The sequence below is a fragment of the Bombina bombina genome, unplaced genomic scaffold, assembly GCF_027579735.1.
Source record: "Bombina bombina isolate aBomBom1 unplaced genomic scaffold, aBomBom1.pri scaffold_959, whole genome shotgun sequence".
NCBI lineage: Eukaryota > Metazoa > Chordata > Amphibia > Anura > Bombinatoridae > Bombina > Bombina bombina.
The window spans coordinates 71,268-83,733 of NW_026511767.1; the positions used below are offsets into that span (position 1 = coordinate 71,268).

A 12,466-nucleotide genomic window follows, 5' to 3' on the forward strand; every position below is an offset into this window, starting at 1 on the left:
AGCTGAAACGTCAAGACTGGGCCAAGAAATATCTCAAGACTGATTTTTCTAAGGTTTTATGGACTGATGAAATGAGAGTGAGTCTTGATGGGCCAGATGGATGGGCCTGTGGCTGGATTGGTAAAGGGCAGAGAGCTCCAGTCCGACTCAGACGCCAGCAAGGTGGAGGTGGAGTACTGGTTTGGGCTGGTATCATCAAATATGAGCTTGTGGGGCCTTTTCGGGTTGAGGATGGAGTCAAGCTCAACTCCCAGTCCTACTGCCAGTTTCTGGAAGACACCTTCTTCAAGCAGTGGTACAGGAAGAAGTCTGCATCCTTCAAGAAAAAAATTATTTTCATGCAGGACAATGCTCCATCACACACGTCCAAGTACTCCACAGCGTGGCTGGCAAGAAAGGGTATAAAAGAAGAAAATCTAATGACATGGCCTCCTTGTTCACCTGATCTGAACCCCATTGAGAACCTGTGGTCCATCATCAAATGTGAGATTTACAAGGAGGGAAAACAGTACACCTCTCTGAGCAGTGTCTGGGAGGCTGTGGTTGCTGCTGCACGCAATGTTGATGGTGAACAGATCAAAACACTGACTGAATCCATGGATGGCAGGCTTTTGAGTGTCCTTGCAAAGAAAGGTGGCTATATTGGTCACTGATTTGTTTTGTTTTTGAATGTCAGAAATGTATATTTGTGAATGTTGAGATGTTATATTGGTTTCACTGGTAAAAATAAATAATTGAAATGGGTATATATTTGTTTTTTGTTAAGTTGCCTAATAATTATGCACAGTAATAGTCACCTGCACACACAGATATCCCCCTAAAATAGCTATAACTAAAAACAAACTAAAAACTACTTCCAAAACTATTCAGCTTTGAGTTTAATGAGTTTTTTGGGTTCATTGAGAACATGGTTGTTGTTCAATAATAAAATGAATCCTCAAAAATACAACTTGCCTAATAATTCTGCACTCCCTGTATATGTGGGTTGAATGTGAGTTCTGAGTCAAGTGTAACCCTAAGACAGCGGACCTGGGGTGAGGTGTTGAGAAAAGAGTCTCCAACCGTCAGAGAAATGTCAGGTGTTTGATGTCTCGAAGAGGGGGGGGGGAATAAGAAGCAGCTCAGTTTTGGACAGATTGAGTTGGAGGTAGTGTGAAGACATCCAAGAGGAAATTGCAGAGGGGCAGTTGGAAATCTGGTTGAATAAGGTTTGGAGAGATATCAAGAGAGGAAGGATAGATTTGGGTATCATCAGCATATAAGTGATATTGGAATACAAAGGAGGCTATTTTCCATAGGAGGATGTATAGAGAGAGAAAAGCAAGGGACCCAAGACAGAGCCCTGCGGTACTCCAACTGAGAGAGGCATAGGATCACAAGATATGTTGTTAAAGGAAACTAAAAACGAGCGTTTTGAGAGATATGAGGCAAACCAGGAGAGGGCTGTGTCTCGGATGCCAAATGAATGTATTTTTAGGAGGAGAGGATGGTCAACTGTGTCAAAGGCAGCGGACAGTCAAGAAGAATTAGTAAGGAGTAGTGACCTTTTGCTTTAACTGATAACAGGTCATTTGTTACTTTAGTAAGAGCGGTTTCTGTTGAGTGTTTAGGGCGGAAACCAGATTGTAGTGGATCAAGTAAGGATTTAGTTTTGAGAAATTGAGTTAGCCGATTATAGACCAGTCGTTCCAATAATTTTGAAGCAAAGGGAAGTAAGGAGACCGGTCCATAATTAGAAGGGGTGGAGGGGTCAAGCGAGGGCATTTTTAGGATTGGTATGATTGACGCATGCTTGAATGTATCAGGAAATTTGTGTATTGACTAGGTCATATTGGCAGCACTCCCAAAGATGTGTATATAAACTTTTTGTAAGGTGTGCTAAACCAAATTTTGTAAATGTATGACAACATAATCAGGGAGACTGACCAGATCTCATTGGTTAAAGCATCCAACCCTAGTTCAGGTGTGCTCATGACAGTGTAAAAGAGTTGTGAATATTAAGCCGGGTGAGACTCATTCTATTATGAAGAGTAAAAGCAGGAATGATTCAGCCCTCTGAGGCAAATGAATGTAGTGTTAGGACCAGTCTATATTGAGGCACCTTGTAAGTTGGTGACTGGCTGTCAGGGTTTTTTCCCTGATCTATTTGCTATGTGCTGCTGTCAGCCATTTTACTTACCTCTTTTCCTGACTCTGGTGCATACTGTGTGATGCTGCTCATTTCCTGCACTTCCTTTTATGGCCAGACTGGTGTACATCATCCGTGTGAGACAGGATGGAGTCTCAGAATTGTGATGTCATCACTTTTTATTTAAAGGGCCTCTGTTCAGTATGCTTTGCCCTTGCGTGGTCTCAGACCTGTTTGTGAGAGCTCCTGTGTATTACCTGGCCCGTCTGACTATTCGCTTTGGCTCCTGACTCGGCTTGTCTGACTACCAGTTCTGGTTTTGATTCCTGGCTTCTTATTTGACTTGTGGACTTTTTATTATTTTTTGCTATTAATAAAGGTGTGATTATTTTTGCACTTCTTGTCTCAGTCTGATTCCTGGCACCCTGACACTGGCTAAGCAGAATATGGCCATATTGTGTGAAAAAGAATAGTTGACTTTTGATGTGTTTTGCAGGCAAATTTTTTGCAGCAGTTTAAAAAATGTTGTGCTTTTGAAAATGGATGTGCGCTAATAACTTTTTGTTTTAGTATTGACTAGGTCATATTTGCAGCACTCCCAAAGATGTGTATATAAAATTTTTGTATGGTGTGCTAAACCAAATTTTGTAAATGTATCAGGAAATGTGCCAGCAGTAAGAGATTGGTTAAAGAGATGAGTTAGAGTAGGGGTTAGTGAAGCAGAGAGAGAGGGAAGAAGTTGTGAAGGAATAGGGTCAAGTGGGCAGGTGGTGAGATGAGCCAAGGATAGGAGTACAGAGACTTCTTCCTCTGTTACAGGAGGGAAGTAGCATAGAGTTTTGTTAATAGAAGGGGTGGGTAGGATTGTTGGGTTTGAGGGGTGTAAGGTGCAGATATATTTTCTAATGGTGTCAATTTTATTTGTGGAGTGATCAGCAATAATCTGAGCAATGACGTTAGTAGTGGGCAGGAATGCAGGCAGACCTAGAAGGGAGTTAAAGGTTGAGAACAGCTTTCTGGGGTTGGGTGCGTGAGATGATACAAGGGAGGAGAAATAGACTTGTTTGGTCAGGCTGAGCGCAGAGTTGTAGGACTTTAGTATGAATTTATAATGCCAGAAATCAGCACAGGTGGGTGATTTCCTCCACTGCCGTTCAGCAGCCTGTGAACATCGCTGAAGATATTTGGTATGTTTGGTGTGCCACGGTTGCCATCAAGTGATTGATGCACGTCAGAGTGGGTGGAACTTGGTCAAGTGTTGATTTTAGTGCCAAATTATACTGTAAGGCCACAAAATTTGGGCAAGAGAAGGATGAAATGTTGGAAAGCAGAGGATTCAGTTGAGTAGAAAAGTTTGTGAGATCCAAGTCATTTCAATTCCTGCAAGGTAGCAGTTTTTTGGGGGCTTGCAAAGATGTAGTAGCTAGAGTAAGAGAGAAAGTTAGTAAATGATGGTCAGAGAGAGGAAAGGGGAAGTTAAAGAAGTTGGAAACGGCACAGAGATTAGTGAAGACTAGGTCTATGGAGTTGCCGTCACAGTGGGTTGGAGATGTTGTCCACTGGGACAGGCCAAAAGAGGTGGTTAGGGATAGATGTTTAGAGACAGCAGGCATGTTAGGATTATTAACGGGTAAAAGTCCGCTAAGATGAGAGAAGGGACATTACGAGAGAGAAAATGTGGAAGCCAGGCTTCAAATTGGTCCAGAAATTGTGATGCTAGGCCAGGGGGCCGATAGATAACTGCAACACGAAGAGCTACAGGGAAGAAGAGGCGGATAGCATGAACTTCAAAAGATGAGAAGGAAAGAGAGGGGGGTGAAGGAATGCAGTGAAATGTACTGTGTGGAGACAGGAAAATTCCTACTCCCCCTCCTTGTTTGTCTCCTGGTCTGGGAGTGTGACTGAAGTGCAGGCCGCCATAGGACAGAGAGGCTACAGCAGTTGTGTTAGAGGAGGAAAGCCAAGGTTCAGTGAGGGCCAACAGGTTAAGTGAACATGAAATATGTATTTTAGAAATTAGGATGTTATATGTTTTGACACTTTAGGAAGACAGAAATTAATCATGATTAATTTAATTATCAACTTATGTGCATTCAACACACCCACAATGGGCGGTGGGTTTGCTCAGTGGTTAACAAATGGTTTAAATAAAACTGAACTGTGTAAGGTGCTAGATGCCTGATGAAATGGCAGCCATAGCCGGGAAACGCGTTGCAGATGGGGGGGGAACACTTGGACACCCCTATTCCACTCACTGCTTTTGTTTTTAAATGTGTTTTTAATAAACCATTTTTATACTCAAGCATAGTGCTAGCATATGTGTGCCCTGCATCCAGTCTGAAATCCAGTTGGTACCACCAGACGACAGAGGGTGAGCTGATACACCCAGAGATATCAGCCTGCTACTACCAGCACATTGGTGTGCTATTGCCAAATGTGAGTACACTTTTGGCTTTGGCCTTCACATATGGTGTATCTGTTGTCGGTTGATCTACACATGAGGTGACCCTTTGTTTTGTGCTTCACTTTATAGTTCTGTTCAGGATCATCTGAGATGAGGAGAGCAGCCACCATTACCCTGTGAACTGTGGGAGTGCCCACACACCGTGGACAGTGCATAGCACTGACCCATCTTTCGGACTATTATCATACAACTATAATGACATAGATCCGTTAATTTCCACAAGGACTGGCCTTGTTTAAAGTTGGTTTGTATGTTAGATTAACTTGCAATATCTGTCATATTCTGTGCGCCCCCTCTTTCTTTTGCTTTTTAGTAAATAATTTGAGTAACTGTTGCCAATCTATCATCTCCAACCAGTCTGCCTATTCTCCTCTGACATCAACAAGGCATTTTCATCCACACAACTGCCGCTCACTGGATATTTTCACTAGAGATGGTTGTGCGTGAAAATCCCAGTAGATCAGCAGTTTTTTAAATACTCAGACCAGCCCGCCTGGCACCAACAACCATGCCATGTTCAAGTTACTTATATCCCTTTTCTTCCCCATTCTGATGCTCGGTTTGAACTTCAGAAAGTTGTCTTCAACACGTCTAGATGTCTAAATGCATTGAGTTACTGCCATGTGACTGACACACACACACAGGTATCATTATATATGGATATATCTAAAATTTTCCTGTATACAAAGAACAGTGGAATGTGAAATATTAATAAGCCCGTCCTGTCAGATATAGCACTGTGGGTTTAATACAGTGTTGGGTTAGCACGCAAGCGATGAGTTTTTTTTAATTCAGCTCCATTAAATTATATGGGGAGAAATTAACACGGTTGCAATATCTGAATTCCTGAAGTTTGCGCTCATAAGGTTTCGCTCAAGCACTAAGAATTTACTTTCAATTTGTAATAAGTGCGCTAACCTGAATGCATAAAGACTTTACTTTCAGCATTGTTTGTGCTCGAGTTGGAGCGATAAATACCACTACACTTGTAATTTAGCCCATTAACCCTCGTTATGTTTCAGCACAATGTCCCTTTAATTACAGATAAACAGAGATGGATGCAAGTAAAAAAAAAATAACTAGCTTCCATTTTCTGATGAAGGTTTCATATATTATCTTAAACATCATGTTGTGCTTTGGGCTATAAGTAATTAGTGATCTCATCAGCAAAATAACTTATTTTATAATGTACATAAATAATGCTGAGCTTAGACAACTGTACAGATCTTAGAAGAACTTTTGACTAGTAAAAAAAGCACAATATAAACTTTACATCTCTCTGATTTTTATGTAAATGCATATTTTGTAGAGACAAAAACAGCGTGCTCAAGGGCAGCTTCTGGATATTATAAAAAACATAAATAATAAATCCAATCCAGTTTTATCGACAACTTGTGTACAAAGAACATTTACTGCTTACCTTCATATCTATTAGGGGAATCACATCCCTTTTGTGGAGTTGCCACACGAAGAAATATCTGTTGCCTCCAAGAATGACGCCGCGTCCTTACAGGGCTATCACATCCCACATCACTATGGCTGGATTTTATTTCAAAGTCACTAAAATAAAAAGGATCAATTAGATGCTGCAATAGTGATTAAAAATACTGAATGTTTTTAATTAAGGGTGTTTTGCTTTCCTTCCAGATGCAGATATGTTAGTACATGGTGCAGATTGCTCAAGACAGGGCCGGTCTTTTGGGTCGTGGGAGTCTGGCACTGGATATAAGCACTTGCACTTCACTCTCTTATTAAAGGGGCATGAAACTCAAAATTAAAAACTTTCATGGCTTGGGTAATGTATGCAATTTTAAGATGCTTTTCAATTTACTTCTATTATCAAATTTATTTTGTTCTATTGGTACCCCTTGTTAAACAAGCATACCTAGGTAGGCTAAGTAACAATTGTGTACTGCTGGGAACTAGCTGGTGATTGCTTGCTACACACACACATGGCCATTGGCTCACCAGATGTGTTCAGCTAGGCCCCAGTAGTACAATGCTGCTCTATAGCTAACTTTATGTGCTTAACCATTTTTCAGGTATTTAACACGCCAGCAAAAGTGCCTGTAAAAATTATCTAGCACATATACAGCATTTTCTTTTGCACTTTTATGTCCCTTTAAACGGAGTGTATGGTATATATATATATATATATATATATATATATATATTTATATTACCCGGGTAAAACCGGACATCACCCAAGCTGCTGTGGGTAAAGCTTGATGTAGCATGATAAATCTTCTCAGGGTGCAACGAGTTATCACATAAAACATATATACAATGCACTGTAATTTCCCCATCTTCACTATGTTTTCTGCCTCTGCTGGGGGAGATTCAAGGGATTCCCTTCTAAACCAAATTCCCCAAGGTTCACTTGGGGTAGATGCCAGAGGATCGGCGGGATGTCGTCCTTGAACTCCCCCCCGAGGCAGAGGCAAAAAAAAATAGTGTAGATGGGGGAATTACATTACATCATGTTTTACCCACAGCCACTTGGGTAAGTCTCCCACTTATTGGTTCGTTAATATATGTCACGGTCATAGTTGCGCCAGATAATGTGCGTTTCTCTCACTTCCTTTCGAGGACAACAGTTTGATACCGCGGTTAGACTACAGTAACTGTTGACGTGAGTGAACAGAAAGGTTTGCTAAGAAATGTTTTTTATATATTGCATAGGTGTTCTATGTGTATGTAACCCATCAACTGCCAGATCTGGTGCCACCGTGGTATAGTTGAAGCTTGAGCAGTTTTCTAGAGAGATTACCACCTATATATAAAGGCCATTCTCTTTTGTGATTCAGGCAGAATATACAATTTCACAAAGTTTCTAATTTACTTCTGTTAGCAAATTTGCTTTGTTCCATGGTATTCTTTGTTGAAGAGTTGGTGTCTGGATCACTACATGGCAGGAAATAGTGCTGCCATCTAGTGCTCTTGCAAATGGGTTACACGCTTGCAAAACTGCTGCCATATAGTGTTCCAGACACATGCACTCTCCTGAGCTTACTTCCCTGCTTTTCAACAAAAGACACCAAGAGAAAGAAGAATATTTGATAATAGAAGTAAATAAGAAAGTGGTTTAACAATGCTTGCTTTAATTGAGTCATGAAAATGGTTTATTTGTTTGTTGACCCTTTAAATATTCCAGACTCAGAGGGTGGAGAAATGCAAGGATTTATTCGGAGCACCACATGATGATGACCGGCCCTGACTCTAGTTTATTAGTTGATGAAGGGTTTGGTACCAGTTGTGGGTTTGAAGCCATGCTGCCTTAGTTAATATCCAGGTTAAATATGCAGAAATGATTAAAAAGGAAAGTAAATACTGATTGTATTTTTAGTCTAAAAAAACACCAACAACAAAAACGTATTATTTATTCTGCCACCTTTTCCTATAAATTTAAGTCTGAAAATTATTTATTTTCCAATTTTGGGAACAGATAGTGCACATGACAGATTTCACAAGCTTAAACCAGCACAATGTCTATTCCGAACCTGCAAAATAATTGAGAGTTTGCCAACATAATGAGTGTGGCTAGCTGTGTTTACTCCTGCAGCAAGCCTGGATTGGCTTCTCTAAATAAGGCAAGTGGTGACTGGAAATTAGCTATTGAAAAACATATGCAGCAAAAAGGAGATAATGCATTCCAAAGATTTTCCAACTCACTCTGTATGTTAGTCTATTGTAAGACTGCAGAAAAATCTTGTAATTACATGGTGTATATAGTCCCTTAAAGTGTATATGGTATCATATTTATATGATGCTAAAATAAATGAGTAGATCTCCCTAAATTATTATTTATAATTCCTAAAATAAAGGCAGCTAACAATCATAGCTATGTATTTATAGAAAAGAAAAATGTATGAGTAAAATAAATTGAGTATTTAAATTTTTAAATATGGTAAAATAAAATCTGCTTTTGATTTCAAATGGTAGAAAACATGTTCTGTGTGTTAAATGTTAAGGGACTGTAAACGCTCATCATTTCTAACATGAATATGATAGAGCACTATTTAAAAACACATGTTAAAAATATGTTTTAAATTGGAAAAAAAAAAGTTGTTAAAGCTGTTTATTTCAATTTTGAAGCGAACAGGGAGTGCATATCTGTGTATAAATGGTCCTTAAGGACTGATTGCAAATTGGCTGTAAAGCAAAACTCCCATTTGATTATTTTGCAACAAGTGACATACTTCACAAGCTTAAACTTTTTTTCGCTGTACAGGGACATCAATTTAACACACAAAAAAAAACATTTAAAAATGGCAATTTTTCAAATGCAAGGAAATATATTTTAAGGTCTGATAACTGAATATATATGTTAAATGTTGATTGCCATAAACTAAAGTCTATGATCACAATTGAATGATAACATTCATATAGGAAGTAAATTGTCTGTAATAGAGTGACACAAGTAATAGATCGCAGCTAAGGTTCACATCGTTCAAAACAACAATGGATTCTTCAATACGTGTAATATGGAGAGAAAAAAAATAACCCTTGGCTTTTGGAAGCTCTTTCTTACATATAAAAGACCATCTTTTATTTGTATTAATTTAAATGTTTTTTCCCCATCTGGAAACGTGATTGAATTGTGGAAAGCTACTTATTTATTCTGCAGTACAAGAATGTGAATGCAAAATGTAAGTAATCCCCATTTGATATTTAAGGGCTAAATTGGCACCATTACCGGTAATTCGCCCACTGCATCTTTGGCTGAGGAACTTGATAAATTGAAATGTGCAAAGTAGAAGTAACGTCACACAAATGCCATTCTTCAGAATAACAACAAAACAAAGCATGACTGGCAGTATTTGTCATGATAAAGTTAAATGATTTTGTGAAACTGGGGATACAATGCCCAAGTAACTGTCTGTTTAACAATATCATACATTATTTTTGTGCCACAAAATGTGCTCATAATATGGAGAACTGAAGCCATTTACCATTAATCCATTTAATTCCAAAGGCGCTGCAGGACTTCTCAAGAGGTTAAGTCTTGCAGGACTTCTCAAGAGGTTAAGTCTTGCAGGACTTACAGTATCTCCTTATGTACTATACAACATCCAGATGATAGGCCTTTGAGAATTGTATGAGTGCATGATAATAAATAAACCATAGCCAGCCAATGAAATAGCAGTCACATGAGTGCATCCTGAATATTACAATTTTTAATTTAAATTAGTTAAGTTGAGGTTTTATAAGTGGTTTTGTTACATGGTCATATGAAGTATGTTTCTCTGCAAATTACCTAATTAAATGACAAAATAATTGGTTAGTGCATCTGAGCAGATGGAGATGATGGTTTACTCCCCATGGAAGAAACAATCTGCCGCATACTTTATTAGTGACCGGTTTCAAGCCAAAGGCCTACCTTTTCTTGCCGTTAAAGTCAGAAGTGCTATTTTCAGCTACAGGAGCCAGAAATTTTAGAAAATTTGGCACAGAGGAAGAAGAATGAAGTCTTTTCCTCAGAGTAGAACGGTTGAAAAGGCTGAGAGGACAGGTCAAAATAAAAAGAAAAGATAAGTCAAGAAGTAAAAAGGCAGGACACAGAGAAAAGAAAGAAAAAAATATCATCAGGCTGTTTAGACCCTGGAGGAATAGAAAAGTATTTTATGAAACGACCCTCAGGCTGATACGTTATATGTTCTCTTTTTATTTTTAAGCTGACAGCTTGCTTTTCTGTATACAATTAACACAATAATATTAAATAGGTTGCCTAATTAAATATAAAAATAGATTTTATAGATCCAACTGGTTGGTTAAATACACATTTAAAAGTCATTCCTAGTGAAACATTTATCTTAAACCTCTGTTAAGGAATACAGCAGATTTACTAAAGAGTAAGGCGTCTCCCCAAAACTTAGTAAATCATCACATTATGTTACCACGGTAGTTTGAGATACATGCCTCGATGGACAACTCTTTAAACACATTGTGAATCTTACCTAGTTCCATTTGTGCACACTAATATTTCACTAATATTAAAGAGAAAAAGTAGAGAGAGAGAGAGAGATAAAGGAAAAAACAAAGAAATAGAAAAAGGGAGAAAGAGAATAAGACAGCAAGGGAGAGAGAGAGAGAGAGCAAGAGAGAGAGAGAGAGAGAGAGAGAGAGAGACAGAAAGAGAATAAGAGAGAAAGAAAGATAAAGAAAAAAGGAGAGAGACAAAGAGAAAAGCAAACAGAAAGAAAGAAAGAAAGAGAGAGAGAGAGAGAGAGAGAGAGAGAGAGAGAGAGAGACTAAATATGACAGTGCCATTATAATATGGATTATTTTTTGTTACAATATGTTGGTTACTTGCCTTCAAGTACACAACAATAAAGATAGCAGAACATATTCATGGGCTTAGTTTAACATATGAATTATGTGCAATACATTTTATATATTAAACAAATAGCTTTAGGAAAGGCTTTAAGAGAATATAAATAATAAAGTAACCAATCTCATGATGCTCTAAAACAGGATAGAAACTTGCTCTTGTGAATGGCTTTAGAACTAGTTTACCTGCAATCATTTATAAATAAGTACATACAATATTACACACATGGAAATATGATATTTAGAGTAAGGATGGATTCCTGGAGCTAAAAAGGCACATTCTAGTCATCAATGTTTTATTTAGATGAACAATCAGTCAAGTAAAAGCGACCACAGGAGGACAAACTTCCTCTCACCTCTTTTGCGTAGCAGGACCACTCTGCTCCCCGCTTGAGGTATGCTTTGATTTTTTTAAGAATAATGGGGAAGAGGTTGCAGAGACACGACGAGGAGAAGCTTCTGCAGGCTGCTCGGCATTGCATTCAGGCTCTCTCAGAGGTATGTTTGAGCTAAACACCAACATTCCAGGGAGGGAGAGGGGGGAGTGGTGACAGATTATGGGAGAGACAGGGAGATAGAAAGCAGAGATAAGGCTGGAAGAAGTGCATCAAAATATTCAGAAACATTTGGGTATAAAAGAGTACGAGAAACTGCACATCATCTTTTAGACTGAATGTCAATGACTGAGGCTTTAAAATGGCCCAGATCCCCAAATAAGCGTCATTTAAAAACTATAGCAACTGGCTATAAATTGTAACTGGCATTTCTTTCAAAACTCAATAATTCTTGATACGTACATATTTTTCCTAGTGTTGGTAACATAAGGCTGGACTTGAATAGGGTAACTCAGACACAGAACATTGTTGGTGAAAAGGTTAGTAGGACAAACTACATTACAAACCAAAGTAGGCAAAGTTACGAGGAATTTTATCTGTCATATGAAATGTATAATGCATATTATAATAATGCAATCAAAAGACATTGTTTTGAAGGGACAGTCTAGGCCAAAATAAACTTTCATGATTCAGATAGAGCATGTAATTTTAAACAATTTTCCAATTTACTTTTAATCACCAATTTTGCTTTGTTCTCTTGGTATTCTTAGTTGAAAGCTTAGCCTAGGAGGTTCATATGCTAATTTCTTAGACCTTGAAGCCCACTTCTTTCAGATGGCATTTTAACAGTTTTTCACCACTAGAGGGTGTTAGTTCACGTATTTCACATAGATAACACTGTGCTCGTGCACGAGAAGTTATCTGGGAGCAGGCACTGATTGGCTAGACTACAAGTCTGTCAAAAGAACTGAAAAAAGGGCAGTTTGCAGAGGCTTAGATACAAGATAATCACATAGGTTAAAAGTATATTATTAGAACTGTGTTGGTTATGCAAAACTAGGAAATGGGTAATAAAGGGATTATCTATCTTTTAAAACAATAAAAATTCTGGTGTAGACTGTCCCTTTAAATGGACATTGTAGTGTAAAATAAAATGCTCTGTTTCGTTAGAGCATCTCACTTTAAAACAAATTCCCTTATTTTACTATG

General features: G+C 38.4%; 1 long non-coding RNA gene across 1 annotated transcript; it reads right to left on the reverse strand.

Moving 5' to 3' along the window:
- On the reverse strand, positions 1-11,803 carry LOC128643939 (uncharacterized). The gene is made up of 3 exons (XR_008399893.1): positions 11,279-11,803; positions 9,973-10,092; positions 1-6,152 (listed from the first exon to the last, which is right to left on the reverse strand). It is a non-coding gene; the product is annotated as an uncharacterized LOC128643939 (long non-coding RNA).
- Positions 11,804-12,466: the final 663 nt, after the last annotated feature.